General features: G+C 37.6%; 1 protein-coding gene across 8 annotated transcripts in view; it reads right to left on the minus strand.

Moving 5' to 3' along the window:
* The window catches only part of SEMA6D (semaphorin 6D), a 216,872-nt gene that overhangs the window by 116,985 nt on the left and 80,355 nt on the right, over positions 1-19,532 (minus strand). For all 8 annotated transcript variants that reach the window (XM_027732036.2, XM_039390129.1, XM_039390130.1 and 5 more), the window contains exon 2: positions 15,757-15,837. The gene's annotated coding sequence lies outside the window, so the exon portion shown is untranslated. The remainder of the gene's footprint in view (positions 1-15,756; positions 15,838-19,532) is intronic.

A 19,532-nucleotide genomic window follows, 5' to 3' on the forward strand; every position in this document is an offset into this window, starting at 1 on the left:
ATTAAAAAGAGCTGTTTATTTTTTTTAATTGCCATGATCGTGCCAAAAAACACAATGTGTGGGCTGGAGGCAGAGTGCTGGGAGCAATATTATTCATGTTAAAAACAGTTGCCTGATTTGCTTTCTTTGAAAATTAGGATACTATAAATAGGAGCCCAGTGGGATTTGTCGATTGCAAGTTATGTTTTAAAAGCTACTCAGATGAAACTTTTGAAAGACTTACAAAAGATAGAACAATTACATTATGGCTTGTCGTTTCCCTTTGGCCTGTATTAGACCTTTATTTTTGAAGAGAGTTACGTATTATAGACCTACCTCCTATTTCTATGAGTATGTTGAAACATTAGGCTTTTTGAAAAATCTTTATAGAAAGATTTATTTGCTTTTCATATGTCTTTCTATAAGCCAGCTATCTTAACTCACTGGTTTGTTCCTAGTAATTCAAGACATTGTATTGCCAAGCTCCTATCAATTTTGTGTTGCTTGCTTTGTGAAAACCCTTCCCCACAAGTCACTCAGAAATTAAGGAATACTACTCCTTTACAAAAAGGTTGTGTCAAGCTACTGTCCTACAAGTGTGCCACAGCTGTCCTTCCCCTTATTTACCTTTACATTAGCTTTTCCTTTTGGTGCTTTTCCTTTTTTGCTTGCTTTATAGATGATAGAAGGCACACTTCCAAAAAAAGCCCAAACCCTACCAAAAACCCAAGGAACCAACAAACCCCAAAACACAGAAAACCCTTATATGAATAACAAAGCAAGAAGAAACTATTGCAGAGATTTTATCAAGTACTTTTTTCCATGATAAATTATACATGACATTCACCATTAGAAAGCTGGCATTTTGACCTGCATTTGGAATGGGAAGCAATGGGAGCTATTGGGATATGCTGACTTTTTAACAGCAAACACAGGGAAAGAAATAAAAGATACGCTGCTAATTTAACTCTGAGCAAAAGGCCAACAAAGCAATTACACAGCTTGTAAGACCTACTTAAACTCCTAGCTTTGCCCACTGATTCTGTACAGCATAAAGAAACAATTTTTCCAAACACTTCAGTGTTTGCTTCCCTTTATGAAAAAGAATTTTGACACAAGCATATTCATACTGCACTGCTTACATAAACCACACATCTTTGAAAGTGGTGTGGGATTTTGTTGTCCATCTTGAAGCACGAAGGAAATGGCCTGATGGCCATTTTTCTTAAGGCACAACCTTTCATCAGGAATTTGGACCCTGTTCAGAGGAGTTTCAGCTGAAACACTTGACAGTACTTTAAAGTTGCCAACCCAGCCTTGATGCCTGTCTGCATGGCTTTTTGGGACTCCTCTGTTCTGTGACTGTGTGTGACCTTTGAGTTTACTCAACTCACGGTCTCAAACTTGGCTCAGCCCAAGATCTCAAACACAGCACTCAAGTTCCAGAAGGGAACAGCAGAAAATGGAAAAAGAGGGGAAGTTGGGAAAGCTGGATGTGGTAACAGAAGAGAGGAACATCGCCTTCAACACTGTTCCAACAAACTTTTAACTAATGCCATATTTTCCTTTGTAAATTAAATACTTCATGATGCGTATCATACTACCATCCTTATCGAAAGAAATTTGCTGTCCTGATCTAAAGCTTTTCTTAGTAGAATTGTACTTGAGTAAGAAACAAGAGCTCAATCCTATGTTTTGGTCTAATCAGACTTTAAAAAAATATTTAGCATAAAGAGGTGATAATTATCTTCTGTCCACCATAAAAAATTCAATCAAAATACGAAAGCCTGTGTTTATCCTATACCAACCATGGAAAAACAATTAATAGTGTGACAAAAAGCCATCTTATTTTATCAGGAGAGTTGACCCTGTTCCAAGGACAAAATGATAACTAGTGTCCTGAGTCCAGCTCAGTGACCTTCTGGAGCTGGAACTTTCAATTATGTCAAATTAGCTGTGTCACATAGGCTGGCTTTGTGAGTGAGGCTGGATCAATGCAGTGCATTTCACTGATGATGACAATGATTTAATCAATCTCAGTCACTCAGCGGACAGCAATGAGGTTGTGAAGTAAGCACAAAAAAAGAATGCTGGGATCTTTCATTGTCAGGATTACCTCCAGGCTCCCCGTTTGTGCTTTTCCTTTAAATGCTAATTTGAAACTATGAAAAAATAACACTAAGTAGCAATTTCCTAGAAGGGATTTTGTCACATCTATTCAGACTTATATTCTGCGCACCAAATTGCAACCTGATGTTAAATAATGCTGTTTTTGACACTTCTGTGTAATAAAAGTGAAGATCCTTCTTTGCTCAAGGATGTCTATGACACTTTTGACACTTCTCTCCCAGAATTGCAGGCAGCCCAGATGTTCTTTGCATTAAGCAGAGCATTGCCACAGCTGCTATGGAATGTCAGAAGATATCGGGCTCTAGGCAAAAGTAGCAAAGGGCATCTTTTCTCTTTTTAACTGAGGAGTAATTTTGGAGAGTAAAACCTTTTGATGTGCACAAAATTAAGGCCTCAGAGGGACTTTATAGGCAAGGGACACATTGCATTTTCTCTGCTCATGTTTCAAGGTAACACAGAACCATTACAGAGCAGCTGTTTCCACTTCTGTTCAGAAAAATATTCCTTACCTATCTATGCCAGCATGGCACTGCTGTATCTGCTGGACATCTGAATGTTATGATACAGGCAAAAATGAAATATCAGTAACAGGTCTTTGTGACAGACTGAAGCCTTGATTTCTGGGGACTCACAAGGGTGCAAGATCTGGTCACTCCTGGATTGTTTGGGCTTCTCAAGATTTGAATCCAGGGATTTACACTCACAAGTGTCTCTTGCCACAGCAGTGACAGCTGAAGAAGCCTTGGCTTCGTGATGTGTCCCTGTACCCCAGTATTCTCTGAAGCTGGGCTAAAGTAAGTGAAGACCCCACCATGTCCCTGAAAAAAAGTGTCCCTGGGTATAAAATGACCAGATATTTTCAGCCTCCTCTTCCTTATTTCTGCACTTGTACTGTCCCCAAAACAGATGCTTGTTGGACTGAGTAATAAACCGGACTGTGTTTACCCTTTATTTTAAAAATACACAGGCTTTACTCTAACACAGGCCACACAAGCAGTCGTTCTGTGCACAACAAAGAGATAGGATGCAGGGGTCCATGGGTAGCTCCCTCAAAAGAAATACTCTTTGAATTTAAACTAAAGCCCCAGGGCTCGAACAAGGCACAGCTCCTGTCTGTGGGTGGGCTGACGAGTTGGGGTCTTTATCTTGCTGCTCTTCAGCTCCATCTCCTGGAGTCATCCACTGCATTGGAAGAACCACCTTTCCACACCATGCACTACCCCCACACCAGAAACAGGTTAGCAGAGAGTCTAATTAATCAGTTTCCTCAGGAAAAAGAAGGAAAAAAAGCATGCCAGAAATAAAATTTCTAATTTGAAAATTTCGGTGCAGGGATCTATTTTTAAGTACTTGCAACAGACGTTTCTCTGCTGGAAGGATTTTTTTACAGAAATCTTTGTGATTAATACGACTTTTAAAAGGAGTAAAACAGCTCAGAGAGCTGTTATTTATACTCTTACACACACTCCCAAAGTTTAAGGTAGTCACATCACCTTCCTCAAAATAATACGAAACGGAATTGTATTTTTTTGGAAGAGTCACTGTTAAGTCTCTTCTGTCATCTCCAGGGAGCTGCCCAAGTGGCACAGGAATTTTTTAAACAATATCTTACTTGGATTATTCTTTGCCTGACTGTCCTCCGTGGCCACACAGAGAGTTTACTGGTGCAGGGTCTGTTTGGTTTAGACGTTGGTTTACAGAGGTAACAGGAACAGCAGCAGCCAAAATGAGTAGTAGGGAAAACTAATATTTCTGGGTGCTGCCAGGTCAGATTAGAGTAGATCCTGTAAAACTCTCATCATCTGGAAAGAATACTTGTGGCATCCATACTGGGATTTTTGTGTTGCACTGCCAAGCCAGTTTTATTAAGGAACCATTACCATACCCAAAGAAAGGCAATGAATATCAGCGTGCTTTGCTGTAACCTGCCACCAGTTCCTAAATAATATCTGGGATTCCACCTTGCACTTCAGCCCTCCATGGTCCTCTTGATCAGACAGATGTCAAGGAAGACAGAACCACTACCTAACACCTTATTCCAAATCCAGATCAGGATGGCCTGCAGCAGACCCTGAGCATGTTGACTTTTTGGTCTGCGTTGCAAGTTTTTATCCCTGCTTGGGACAGAGTGCTACAAACCCATCAAGGATGATGTTACTTTAGCAACACTTTTCCATGTTGTCTGCTCCTTTTCTAGGCATATTCCTTAGTGTGGGTGTCACTTTCACAGTCAAACGCCACTGGACACAGAGTTATGGCAGTGATTACTATGGAAAATAAGAAACACAAGGACAAATCATTTTAACTGAAGCGTCAGCAATGGCAAATGGCAGTCATCCTTAAATGTCATAGAGCCTCCCAGTTGGGCCTGGGCTCTGTGAAATGGGGAAAGGAGTCCAGAATTGCATAGATCCATTATTCTCAATGGTTCAGGAGGACAAGCTCATTAGGAACTATAGCTTCATTAGGTAGCAAGAGCTGCCCTGTTGTCAGGCTGTGATCTATTTCTTATCTTGGATTGTGACACAGATTTTCTCTCCCACGTCCCAACCACAATTGACTACCACACCTCACTGCTTTTGGTGATGGAGCATAGATCTTGCTTTGAGAATTATAAGTTAGAGTTTCAGTAATACCACAGCAATATCTGCTAAACATTACTCAGTATTACCCATGTACAGGTATGCCCTTACTTCTCCTCTCCAGCATGGGAAGGAATCACTTGCCAAAGGCCTACAACTATTAGCAGGTCCCATTAAGGGGCTAATCTACACTCAGTGACTGCATACACCTGAGTGCACAGTAGCAGCAAAAACACTAAACCACACCTTTGCAATATATATTTACCTTTGCATTCAAGAGATGCCCAAATTTACAATGTAAATCAAATAGCAAAATGAAACCACAAACACCAACTAAAAATACTAGTTAAAGAAGTGACTGTTTCGGACACACTGGAGGGGACAGGGAAGAAGGCAGAGCACTACGTTATTCTGTGGGGATCCTTTTTCCTTTTAAAATTTGTTTTTTAAAGGCAAAATGGATTAACATTTAATCTCTCATTATAATGATATATAGTATTTACAAAGAATTGAAAGAGTCAGAAAAAACAGGCTTCCAAAAGAAGCGTTTAGATATAATTTCTTAAAGCAGACTTCAAAAGATTCAATACACCAGCAGCTGCAGCAAATACATGGCTTTTTCTGTTTTAATTATCCATTTCTTCTAATAGGTTCTACAAGACTTAAACATGAATAGAGATCAGAGAGAGAGCCAGATTTTATATTTTACCTACACTATTCTGAAAAGAGGGTAATAATTACAGAAATGGCTGAAGCTTGCATGGTGGTTTGTTTGTACAAGTGAAGAACTCCCCCACTGTTTCTCTTCTCCGAGTTCAATGATTAACTCCACTTAAAACCCAATCCTTGTATGCCTGTTGACAAAAATCTCTGCAATATAGAAGATTTAATAGCAATACTTGGCATAAAATATTTTGGCAAAATGAATGAAATATCACATCAAACACAGTTGAAAGGCAAACTTCCCAGCCAACAGAACAGTTTTATCAAACTCCAGATTCCAATGTTCTTTTGCTGTGGCAAAATCAAAATTGCTTCTGTCTTATAGAATTCCTTTGGTCAAGGTGAAATCACTTTAGATATTGTCATTTGTCTTCTTTGCAGGGATGTAGTACATATTCTGTTATGGCAAGACTCTCTGCTTCCCTGCTCAAAACTGTAAAATATATTGTTGTCCTGTTTCACAGAATTTAAAGCTGTTCTGATGAATACACAACTTTCATTGGGAGTTTAAAAAAAAACCAACTTTCACACCTCATTTATTTAGAAGCTCTTTGCCTTATCGCTGCTCCAGCTATTTATAGCACTGCCTTTCTGTTTATCAAAGGCAACTTTCTTCCTTCTCCTTTACATTTTTAAAGAAAAAAAAATAAAAAGCAACCTTTCCACTGACATTATTCTCCTAACACATACCAAATTGATTTGAAAACATTAGATTCGCCAAATTTCTCCTCCATGTTGAACTGTAATCTAAATATGCCTTCCTTATTTATAGAAGTGGAGGTTTATTTATTGAAGAGATAATTCTTTTGGAGGATTTTCCTAATGAGTATGGTCAGAGCAGCTCAAATTTTTGAATTAGTTTTTCATTTTTAATTTTTGGAACATCAATTTTCAGACAATTTTTGGACATATAATTAAACATGAAGTTAATTATCTGTTTACAAAGCCTCCTTTGATGCATGGCTTTGACTGCAGGGAGGCTGTGATCTGAGCCCAGCACCGCCCCTGCTGCCAGGCTGCTGCACACACCACAGCTCCACAGGGTGGGACAGGGACAATCCTGAACAGGCCTCTGGCACTGGGAGAGAGCTCCAGGCCTTCCAATCGAGGCTCCTACCTGCATGTCCCCCAAGATGACCAGAGAGAACCTGCAGAACCCTCACTGAGGGGGAGGCTTTGGCCCTTGTTTGTTGTAACAGGTGCAAGTCCGGTTAGAAATGCAGCCCATAAACTGGAAATATGGTCTCAGCAAAAATCCCCGTTCTCACGCGTTTTTAAATCTCAAAACCTGCAGCTTTTGTGCTGGGCTGTTACACGATTTCAGCAGGTACTTGTAAAATTCAAAGGAAAGCCCATTTACAATTTTTTATGTTGTGAAAATGGATGATGTTTACAGAGCCTTACATTTGTCTTGGTTATTTACATCATGCTAAAAACTTCAATGCACTTATGCCTGACCCCGCCTGCCCTGAGCACAGGGCAGTGTCCCAAAGTGCTCTGATCAAATGCTCTGATCCTGCAGACACTTAGAACATCCCTGATTGCAAGCAGGTGAACAGTCCCCACTAGGGTAAAGTGGCACAAAACTGACTCAAAGAAAATAGAAATTTGTAAGATTCCATGAATCCTACAGTGAGCCCTCCACAGACTCAGAGGCCTGTCCTTTTGGAGTTAATTGAACAAAGTCCAAATTTTTTTAGCTGAGCGAGTACCACAGAGGTAACAAATTCCACAGGTAAACACACCTGCTCTACCTGAGCACCAAAAGCATTGCACACTGCCCCCGAAATGCTACCTTGTCAACAAGATGAAACTACTTCTGTTCATTACTCCCCTTCTTTCACACTCATTTCAATCCTATGCTCTTGTCACCACACTGACCACAGTAAAAAATATCAGGTGATTCCTAACCAATTTCCTTTGTGCACACAGGAGGCCATCGAGCCCATCTTCTCTTTCAGCCAGAGGGTGTCATGTACATATCCCCTCTTTTGCTCATTTCAACACAATTCACATAATTTTGTAGTTTAAAATTATTCTGGGGTAGTACACAATAATATGAAAATAAAAGAAAATTTAAAAAAATATGAATTTGCAGTTAAACTTTAACATAGACTGGAGGGCAAATGCTTAATCCTCTATATACATTGTGTAAATGTGAAGATGATGCAGACAAGAGTGGAATACCTCCAAGTTTATATTGGCAGAAAAAAGACAATCTAGCTAGCTGTTCCTAAAATTACTAATTGAAATAATAGCTCTTGAGTAACATGTTTATAACATAGATAAAAATATTGCAGGATCTTCAGACAAATCAGGCAGGATTACACTGCAGTTAGAAGTGATATTCTAATGAAAATATAGACATGAGTTTAGTTTAAGTGAGAAATAAGTCTCTCAAATATCACACATTATTTTCTCCATAAGAAGTATCCCTGTATTTTCAGTACCTTCACTGGCCTACACAACGTGACATCTATTTTTCATACAGATGTGAAAACCTGGAATGATAGCATTGGTTCTGAAATTGATTCCTACCAGAGATGTCCAATTCCACTAAAAAAGGTTCAGTTTCTACTTGGGTTTTGTTTTAGGCTAATTCCTGTTCAATTTTATTTTTTATGTTAAGTTGCAAATTTGCACTAATAGGAGCTGGTATTTTCACAAGACTGTAATATCTTGCTCTTTAGTTATCAAAAAATCCTGTATTCTGCACATGTCCTCTGTTAATGTGAATTATTTGTTAGCTGTTAGGTGGATTTATGCTTTTCATCTTAGCCTGAACTTCCCTCACGAGCATTCAGATAAATTATTTTGAAGGCATTCAGGAGCTAAGCATCCAACTGTATTATGTTAATATTACACGACATCTACATTCATGTATCACAAATGACTGTGCTATAGTTTACTTAATATTTTTCTTTATTATATAAATATGGAGTCTTAATGCCAATGCATTAGTTCCTTTTTCTCCACAGTGTTTCAAATTGTACTGGTCCCGTTGATGCCATAATTGAGGTTAAGCATAAGTGCTGCCTGAGATGGGTTCCTATTCCCCAACGTGCCGTTTGTCTCTGGTATGTGACAGAAGATTGCTTTACTCTTTGCTCATTAATATAAATACATCTTATCCTTTCTTTGCACTAGCTGTGTGCCACAAAATAATTTTCTTGATTATGTTACTTATAGTCATGCACATTTTAGGAATATTCCACGTACCTATTTGTGGAATTACACCTGAAAATGCAGTTACTCGCATTTCAAATAATTGGGGGGGAAATACAGATTTCTAACTTTAAAGTGCATTTGAGTGCATGTAACACAGGTAAATTAAGATTAAGCACTGAACTTCAACTCTGTTTCCTGGTTTGAGCTTCATTGTGCCACCTTAATACTGGGTTAGCATAGTATGCACATAGAATATTTGTTACAAGATTTGTGAATAAGTGATTCTCATCTCCTTTGTAAGGAAAATTGACTCCATTACAGGAGAGAAGAGACATCAAGCTAACATTACATGAAGTCATAATCCTCTATTGAGACATAGCACAATGACATTGTTAACATTAGTATGCAATATTTATTATAAATAAAAGAGGCTATTGAGGCTTTCAACCCATAATCAGCTCTGTGTGGATGACTTCACTGTACGAACACAGTGGAGTTATAATGAGGATAAAAGATTTATTTATACCTAAACATATTCTCATTAGTAATTCTGCACTAGCATGTAACAGATACAATTGGAGGACCAGTAGGGTTTTTGTGTTTTTTTCCTTGTTTCTTTGTTTGGTTTTGTTTATGTTTTTAATTACTATTTATTGTTTGCACTTTGACTATGAACATTTAGTATGAAAAAAAGAAATTAGTTAATGAGTTTATTGTGTATTATTAATTCTCATGAATGAAGAATGATTCCATTTTTATGGAATACAGTATCATCCCATCACTCCATAATATGGAGATCCTGTGGGCCATTAGCTCAGACCTTCATAAAAAGGGGGAATTGTTTTTGAAGAGATCCTACCTGCACATGTAACACACAGCCATGAAGCACCATAGTGTCATGTAAGATTTTTCTTACTGACCTGCCTTTTATATTCTTTTCAAGACACCATAATTTACTCTTCTTTTAACAGTAAAGGACTAACCCACACTGCATGGAAGGCACCCAAAGAGTTGCCTACATACCTTTCCAAGATCTCTCATGGACTTTGTCATCTCACAGTCTATTTGGAGGAAATTAAATTCAGCTTAATGCCAAATTCTCTGTACTACGTCACTCTGTCTTACTACCATAGATCCCTCCTCTCTGGGGCCTGGGTTTACTTTCAGCCTACCTGGTTTCACATTTACCTTTGTCAGGTGAAACCTAACAAAAAGTATATGTGTATACTTCACATTTGAATACCACTGGTTTTGTTCAAAAACCTTCTGGCTAGCCTAATTTGTCATCTTTAATTAAATGTTGGTGTTCTTAAACAGTTCTCTTGGCAAAAACTTCAACATATTTGGGGATATTTCACTACTAATGAAATTACAGCTCAAGAAGAGTAAGTATGCTTATATATTGTATGGAGAATATTCTCTGTGTAACAATAATCACAGAATATGCTGAGTTGGAAGGGACCCACAAGGATCATTGAGTCCAACCCTTAGCCCTGCACAGAACCCACACCATAACTGCTACTTAACAGAATTGCCAGGAAAAAAGGTAATGCATTATTTTTTATCCTGGAAGAATGAAGTTCATCAGGTATTCATTTCTCATCCTGGGAATTACAGTGACATGGCTCATCTCTTTCTAAAACTGCATTTAAGTTGATTACATGTAAGCTGACTGATAAGAAAATCTTATTCATTTGAAAAACAAATCATTTAATTTAGAACCACTCAGCTCAGCAGAGAAAGTCCTTAACAACAATTACCAAGATATCTGAAGAATTCTACTCCTCCTTCAGATGTAGATATAAAAACATTTACTTTTCCTGTTAATTTCAGCTGTTCATTTTCAGCAATAAAAGCTCAAACTTCTTTTCATTGAAAAAGAAGACCAACCACTTGAAAAACACGCTTTTCTATGGTCTGAGTACTCCTGTGGTCTTAGTCTTCCCCTTTTACTTAGTCTTTGCTTGTATAAAATTTTATTTATTCTACTGAAAGCAGGATTTAAAAATGAAAAAGCTTCAATTTTGAAAACCAAGATATCCAGCTAGATCTGCTTAAATGAACCAGCTCTAAAAAATTAACACAGCTGTCACAAGTTTCTTTAATTTCCTGTGCTCTTTCTGACACCATACTTATAAACTCACAGGCTCCATTTAAAGAGATACAATGCTGAGAGCAAGTAAGTTCCTGTCACAATATAATGGAACAAAAAATAGACATTGTATGAATTCCATATAATAGAAACAACATTTTGTTTAGATCTTACTACCCTGGGGTTTTTTTGCCTCAGTTGTGATGAAGTGCCTGAAGGGAACAGAAAGCTGAGCTTCACAATTTAGGTGAAATTCTTCCCATTAAAAAAAAGTTTGCATGTATGTAATCTTATACAAGTACACAATATAGATTTTCAGATTATCCATTTGGGATATGGATTATGAGCTTTAGCACATAAAGTGACATATTTTTTAGAAGTATTTCCACATTTATGATTTCAGTTGTTTTGTGCTAATGATCACAACACACACAGGCTTGGAAGGTGACCCCTACTACCTCTACTGTCAATCCAGCTCTTAACTCTTTAACTCCCCAAGGGTCCAGCCCAAGTCCCATTAAATGCAGTGGAAACATTCCCACTGACTTCACCAGAAACCAGATCAATACAGATCCTAAATTGAGTTATTGAACAACTATTATTTTCTTCTGATCCATGCATTTGTCAGGCATAAAAATAACCCAGTTTTGTTTCTTTAATGGGATTTTCACAGTAGTCTAGGTGGCTGGTGCATCTGCAATCTGACAGAACAGATAACTCTTTTTGCAGAGAGTGTATATAAGTTTCCCCATCTATCTCAGGAAGTCTTACAGAGCTATTCAGAACTCAGTACACGTTCTTTCCTCTTCACAACTCATTTTCCTTTTTTTTTTGGTGACAACCTAGGCAATAATTCACAGCTCACTGGGTCTTCTAAATAACCCCCTTTATATTTACATGGTAGGCATTCCCCCCATTACTCTGCAGGATTCAGCCGTATTGGCAGGCAGTCATTAGGAATTCTTAAGACCATGGAGGTTTAACACATCCTTCTCTAGTTAGTGTCTTTGAAAACACCCTGTATGGTTACAATCTCAGCAAATATATAGAAAATCTCAACAATTTAACAATAACATAAAATGTGTCATTTTGTAATTTCAAAGTGGTTCCTTCTTTGGGTGCCATGCAGACTCCCACAGGAAGCCTTTAAAGCTCAGAAGCATTTCACCCAGTGGAGGATTGTTAAGTTTCTTTCTTTTGCTAGAAATTAAATGAGCTACTTGGGTCTCTTTGACAAAAGAGAGAGGTGCATACTTGCTTTGCATTATGTATTGCAGTTACTTTAGCCCAGCATCACTAAGAATTCTGGGGAAAATTAAAATTATGGGAAAATCACACCTGCTATTGATGAATGGAAAAAAGTCCTTTTAGGAAACACAGATGAATTAATATAAAGGTAATAAAATGTGTTATGAGAAAGATGCCCAAGTCTAACTCTCACAGAAGTGAGATTTTCCCTAGAAGGTCATCTTTCACCAGAAAGACATGACCTGAGCACAGAAGAAGAGCCAAATTTCCAGGGCTTATGGTCTTGCCCTGACTGAAGATGCTCCCCCCAACTGATTTCTTCCACTGCCTCTGGAAGTCATTGTAGACACTGCTCTACAGCCTGCCCTGGCACTGACATCTCTCAGCTGGGTCACTTATTCCTTCCCTTTCCTAACACACGGACTACAGGAATAACAACACCTCTTCAGAATCTTTAGTAACTGCCACATTGTGTTATGGGGGCTTGCAGGAATATAAAAAGAGAAAATAGAGAAGTTGATTCATATTAGCATTGCTGATGCTTGGTAGTGGTAACTCTACTTGTTCTGAAGAAACCTCCAAACAAACCTTGAGTAACAGATTGCCAGTCATGTTCACAGCACTTTGCATCCTATGAGCCTTGAATTGACACTAATGTTCAAAATTTGATTTATTATTAAATGTTTCAAATTAATATATCCCAAATAATTAATTATTATAACTCAAATTAATATATCAAAAGGCTTACATCAGCAAAAAATCCCAAGGAAAGTGATTTCATTGTGAAGAAAAAAATAAAGAATATAACCATATTTTTGTTTACAATCAGACTATTCTCTTTTTAATATTATCGGAAAGTTTAACTGGGGTGTCTGTTTCTTTGATGAGAACCAGAGCCTTCATGATACAATGCCTCATATGTGTCACATACAAAGTTATTAAATATGTCCAGATTTAAGGAGCTAATTCCGGGTAATTCTTAAAATAAGAGCCATTCACACTGATCCAGAAGTCATGACAGAGTATGAAAAGTATGCAGGGATAGTTAATCTGCAATGTCATTGCTCATGTTAGAGAAATTAGTAAAAGTATATGGAAATCTTAAAGACCAATAAGCACTTCAGTATATGTTTCTCACATTTACAAAGTTCAAATAACACGCTGACAGCTCCAAACAATCCACCACCACAGTTGTAATGAAAGAAAAGGGTCCAAACCCCTGTAAATTGTTTGGGGTTTTCTTTAATCAAAGTGAATTGTTCTTAGTTATATTTTTTCTTACATATTCCTGTAGCTTCTGAAGACTTCTCTCTCAGCTTTAAAATCTCTAGAGAACACAGTACCCCTCATCATTTGAAATGCTTTGATAATGCTTTTTTAAAAACTGATGATTTGTTTAAAGTTTGAGCTAATAAAAAAAGTAACAACCTATTGAAAGAAAGCCTGGGTGTGGAGCAGTATTTTTGGATGCTAACTGGTCATGTGTACTGGCCATCCATGAAACATGTGCTGAAAACACTCAAAAGTATTCAGAAATGCCTCTCTAAGTCATAAATCTTTTACAGGTAAAATTATGTGAGAGAAGGAATAGAAAAAGCGCATTCAACATCTGGAGTTAGATGAGTTTACTGAAGTAAAATTGCAAAATTAAATTTAGATGAACTTAATTAAAAAAGGGGATCCAATTTAATATGGACATTCATCAACTTCTCATTGAAAATCTTTCTTGCCTGAAGAAAATATAATAAAATTTGAACACAAAACCCATATAAAGGCTGAAATGAAGTGTGAAGGGATGGTCAAATAAAGAAATGCAGTTAAACGGAACACTGTCTTTTTTCCTCATTTTAACACACATGTGCATATAAACACTTTCCCTTAATTGCACAGAATATTGAACTATTTTTAAACTCTGCAACAGTTAAACAAGTGAGCTGGTCATCTGTATGCCCTGAAGGTCATTATTCATTCAGAGGCATATGCTGTGTATTTACTGATAATACGAATATGGAAGTTTCTCTTTCTCTCTCCCTGTATGTATTTCTGGTTGGCCAAATTTTTCTCCTAGACCCTAAAGGACTTTATCTAACCCAGTTATATATTTTTAGTGCTTAAATGTCCATTATCCGAGAGGTTCTTGCTGAAGTGAATGGGAGTTTTGTCACAGGGCTGAGCCTCAGATGACTTACAATGGATTTTCATTTGCCTCAGTTAAGACACAACAAATGAGGCTCTCTTGTTTTCCTTTGCTAGATCATTGCTGTCTTCTTTTTTTCATGGGAAAAAGATCTAGTAGTTTAGTACCAGTCACTTCTGGCTTCCATGAATTCTGTCTGTCAAAGTAGCATTGACTTTCAGCTCTCTAAGTCATGGTGCTTATAGAATTTGGTAGTGTCAAATAACAATTTGAAAAGTTAAGAATAGTGCTGTTAGTATCATATTATTTCCTTACAAACTGCCTTGATAATTTGTTGTTCTGCACACTGGTTATGTGATCAAGTAACATGATATGAATGCTGTATTCTTTTATTTCTAATAAAGAACATTGCTAGAACAGTATGCTCTAAGGGAGATACTGTCCTTTATTAGAAACACATTCCCACATTATAAAAGTCACCCAGCAATAATGAAATGTAATCTGTCTTGAGGATTCATGATAACACAGTATTATGTTCATTTTTTGTATGAAAAGAACATGACTGAATAGGAATGCCATTGTTGTTGAATACATCTTTAAACTGAAGCAGAGATTTTACTGAACTACTTGGTTAACGACAATAAATTGCTAGAGGAATTCTGAATACAGGTTTTGTTTCCATGTCAGAAGAGTTCTAGCTTCTGTGGTGTAATTTAATTCAAAAAGATATATCCTTCAATAGCCTGCAACTGGCAGGACTGGGAAGTGGTGGCACTTGACATCTCTGTCACAGTGATCTAAAAGCAGCATGAGCATGACTGGCCAGGGGAGGTCAAAGGGCTAAATCCTGCCTCTGTCAGTGGCCATCAGTCGATGCTAAGTGGAGGAGTAGAGCAGGCAGTGGTTTCCTCTCAGTGCTTCCTACTTCCCCAGGTCCCAAAATACTCAACAAGGTATATGGCATAACAGTGAGAATAATTCTGACCACAATATTATCACAAACAATATTATAACCTAAAAGTTAGGTCTTTCTTCCTGAAAAAGCTGAACACTTACACACCAACATGAGTTCCTCTTAAAGAACTGTTCCACACCACCTAACTACCACAGAAAGTGCATTCCAGATGATGTACAAATACATCTCTCTTCCCTTTCTCTTTTACAAAAGCTGAGAATTTATCTCTGCAGCAGAAATTCTGTGCCTCAAGATGCACATAGATGACATCGCTTCACAAGTTCTCCACAGCAGCATTTGAAAATCTGACTCAAGGTTTGAGCAACCAGACTAGTTACAACAAAGAAAGCATCAGAAGAGAAAATAATTTGTAATTTCACAACTTATTGCTGAATTTTCAGCAAGAAGAAGCTACTGAATTTCCTTTTTGCGCATTTTACTTTCCCTTTGGAGTCTGGCCAATGGTTACATTCTTCAAAATGTACAATGTCAAACCTTCCAAGAGCAGTTACATTAGTAGAGAGGACAGTAAAAAAGGCCTTTTGATTTTAGTCAGACGAAAATTGCTCAAACTTGTGTCCTGAGCTCAATCTCTTGCAGATCAATATATGCTCTTATATCTTGCTACCATTGTACTGGTCAAGGGAAAGTACTTCATTTTTCACACAGATTCAGTTTCAGTGTAACATAACAGAAAACAGTAATATTCTAATGTGATTTACTATGGCATCTTTAGACTTACCACCGAGAGCGAACGTGAAGATCCTTAAATTTCTGGCATCAGTGTTTCTGCAAAGTCTGGCACGAATTCAGATGGGTTACCCTGCCAAAAGTCAGAGGAAAATATTCATCAGACAGATGATTATTTTTAATCACACTTTCCCAGCACCCATTTAAGCCTTACTTTATAAATGCCTACTGCAGGTTTAATGATAAGACCACTACAATAGATCTGGACGCAACACACCTGCACATTGACTTTTCAAGTGACTGTGAACCTGAATACCAATTCCCACAGGGTACTTTCTATAGAGAAACTCTCCTTTTATGAAAGTAGCCCAACAGAGTTTACCAGAAAAATAAGAAACAGTAAATTGCAGTAAGTTTTAATAAACTTCAATAGAAAGACGTCTCCTGGAAAAAAGCAAACAAACAAAACCACACACAATTGGCCAACCCTAAATTAACGAAGTGTACGCTCATACACAGTTCATTTTCCTTTCAGATCAAAGGGGTTTTGAAGTTCAAATAAATTTGCCTCCTAATAGTTTTAGTACAGGATTATCTCTCTTAACATCTGAAAAATAACATTCAGAGTTGGCATTTAACAGCTTATTTGTATTGCAGCACTTCAGGGACAAGCAAACTTGTAATTTCTACCATATGTGGAACGTTTCTTTCATTAAAGTATTGCAATTTCCAGACAGAAAAACAACTGAGAAAAAGTCTAGCAAAAGGATTATTTTACAAAATACACGTATAACATACTTATTTTTGCATAAATTTGCACACTATACTGTAAATACCATTATGTACATATATACATTTGTTTCATTCATGTTTGCATGGTTATTTTATACATTATTCAAATTACTTCTGTTTACAAGAACATGAAAACTATTTTAAAGTGAAAGCAAAGAAATGGAATTGATGACAAGAAATATATAGGCAGGTGGAGAAATGTTCTTGGGTCAGGCCAGTTTTATGATCTTATAGCACTCAAATCCAAGCTGCCTCTGTACAATAACAGAGCAAATTCAAAACAAGAAAAAAGTGCAAAGAGCTAACATCAAGCCCTAGATGAATACAGAGGGTCTCCACATCTCTCCTTTCCTCTTTTACTCAAGCTCCCACTGAAAATATTACCATTTTCACTATATAAAAACAAATTCCTTAGAGTGAGATTTTCAAAGAGAAGTAGAGAACTGGGTGTCTAATTCCCTCAGGCAGTTTTGAAAAGTGCACGATAAATATACTATATAGCTCCTTATACATCAAACAATTTCCCAGTGCACTTCACATTAATCTTTAATCTAGACACTTTAATCTTCAAATCTTCATACAATAATCTTCAATGAAAGGTTCTTTCTGGGAGTTTACAGTATATTTAACACAATTGAAAAACTACTAGTGCATTGCCCTAGCTTTTAATACCCAGAAAATGTTATATAAATTAGATCAACCACAACCTGGCCAAGGTTTCTGTATTTTTAATATCTTTGGAGGGAGATTACAACAAAAGGGTGCTGGAGGGAATGACTTAGCTGGTTTAGCACCCCAGAACCATAGCTGCTGATCCCAGAGTTTACTCAGTGTTTCACTTTTTCCAAGGTAAGGATGAGCATCTCTTCGTATGTTATTGGGGAAAACAGTGTATGTTAGTGTATACTACTCTGCTTTGGCAGCTCTCTGTGTGCACATCTGGACATGGACATAGTTTCCATATCTGTGTTTTTGCCAAAAATATTAACTGTTAGAATAGTGTGCCAGGTCCATTCTGCAGGGATATAGCCATGACTTCAACTCCTCCTGGCCTTTACTGTTCCCTTCAGTGCTGTTTACTCTAGCACAGCACCTCTGAGTTCTACTCATGGACCAGGACTTCACAGGCTTAGCTCCAGCTGAATGCACAGTGGAAAACACTCCTAAGAATTTGTACAGTGGACTGAGGACGAAAGGCAATAGGTCAGTATGAAGTAAAACAAAAAAAAGACTATAATAGCCATTATGACAAGCAGTATTTTTTATAGACAACCTGGTACAGGCACATTTTGAGGAGAGATTTCAAGAACCAGTTTCACAGAAGTGCTTGAAGAGTTCTGGAGAAAGCACAAAAGTGCTGCCTTGAAAAAAGAGCTGAGGAGGAAAGTGAGACAGAGCACAGAAAGAACAAATGAGCTTCCTAAAAGAGAGAGAGTCACATATCACCTGAGAAAAATGGTCAGAAGGCAATATGTCCAAAAAAAAAAAAAGAAACTAAGAAAACAACTTTTCTAACAGCACTATTTAAGTTGAGTAAAATGATATTTAGCTTCTCTGTAATCTCCTACAGTTGGAGACATAAGAAGGCAGATTCACCAAAGACAACACGGAGAAAAGGACAGTGCTATGGAAGCCAAAAGAGGAGAGTATTGCAGTATCATTATCAAAGCTAAAACAGCAGCTCGGCTCACATGGCCAAAGGTGGAGTATCAGCTCTGATTAGAATGGAGAAAGTTAGTACAGACTGATTTGAGCAGTTCCCATTGACTACAAAGAGTGGGAATTAGATGGCAATGACTGTAGTGTGCTCCATGCATTCAGGGTGAAGAGCTTCTTAGGAGAACAGGTTGGGTAAACACTGGGATATTTTGAATAAGTGAAAGGCTAAGGCAAGCTTGAAAATTTGCAAGAAAAGATGAGTGACAGATTGGAGGAAAAAAGGGATAAGATGGGGAATGGATGAAGTGGATGATCAGAGGACAGCAGCTGGCAAACTTTATAACTTGTGATGGGCTAGAGGACTTTCAGAAACAGCAATCAGTGAGGGGAACAGTTAGGGAGATGAAGATCATATGTTTGTCAATTCTCATTGGGAAGAAATTGTCAAGATCCTTCTCAGAAAAAGAAACAGGCCTCGAGGAATGAGTCAAAGGTGGTGAAGAGGAGATTCAGTCTGTGGGTGAAGATTTCAATTACAGTAGCTAGGCATGTGCCATGGAGGAAGTCAGCTTGGTCACAGGGTTTCTGCTAGAAATGCCTTGTTGCACAAAGCAAGAAGCAGAGAAAGTATCTGTAAGAACAGTGGTCTTGATGGCTTTGAGAGATTCAGAGAGGAGGCAGATGCTGAATTCAATCAATTCAAGAACATCACTTGCTTTCGTGCAAGGAGACCAGGGGAGGAGAGACAATAAAGAAGTCACTGGGCATTTTCCACCCTTGGTAGACCAAGTCATAAGTGGGTCTTTATTTAAGCTCTCATGATGTCTGTCACAGGTAAGTAGAACTTGACAAGTGGATGAATTTAATATACCATGAAGTTCCAGCACTTCAAAAATGATTGCAAATCCATAAAAGGTCTCTGAATACCTGGTTTATATTCAGACATGACACCTGAACTGGCTAAAAAATATAGGCATATTTGTTCCACTATGCTTTTTATCTCAGAAAAATACTATGATTTGTACTTTGAAGAAAACCATATGAAATATTTCATATTCATAGGATGTATTTCAGTGTGAGGACATGACCACTTGATAATTTGGGTTCAGATTTCCATTTGTTTCATGGTCAAGTCCACTCTAGGGATAGAAAGATGCATACCATCAATCCTATCACATTTCTGGTAAAGCAGAAGGTTTTCAGCACATAGAGTTTTGACAGGAGGCAGCAGCAAGCCCCTCAAAATGTTGTCAGACAAATGGCTGATACAATGGATGAGAGAGCTAAGGCTATGATTTATGTAAGGCAAATTTATAGTCCTGGGAAGCAAAGAGAACTTGGGAATAACATGGGCAATTATAGACCAGAAAGGAAACT

The sequence above is a fragment of the Pipra filicauda genome, unplaced genomic scaffold, assembly GCF_003945595.2.
Source record: "Pipra filicauda isolate LSUMZ 115617 unplaced genomic scaffold, ASM394559v2 scaffold7_size6619720_pilon, whole genome shotgun sequence".
Lineage (NCBI taxonomy): Eukaryota > Metazoa > Chordata > Aves > Passeriformes > Pipridae > Pipra > Pipra filicauda.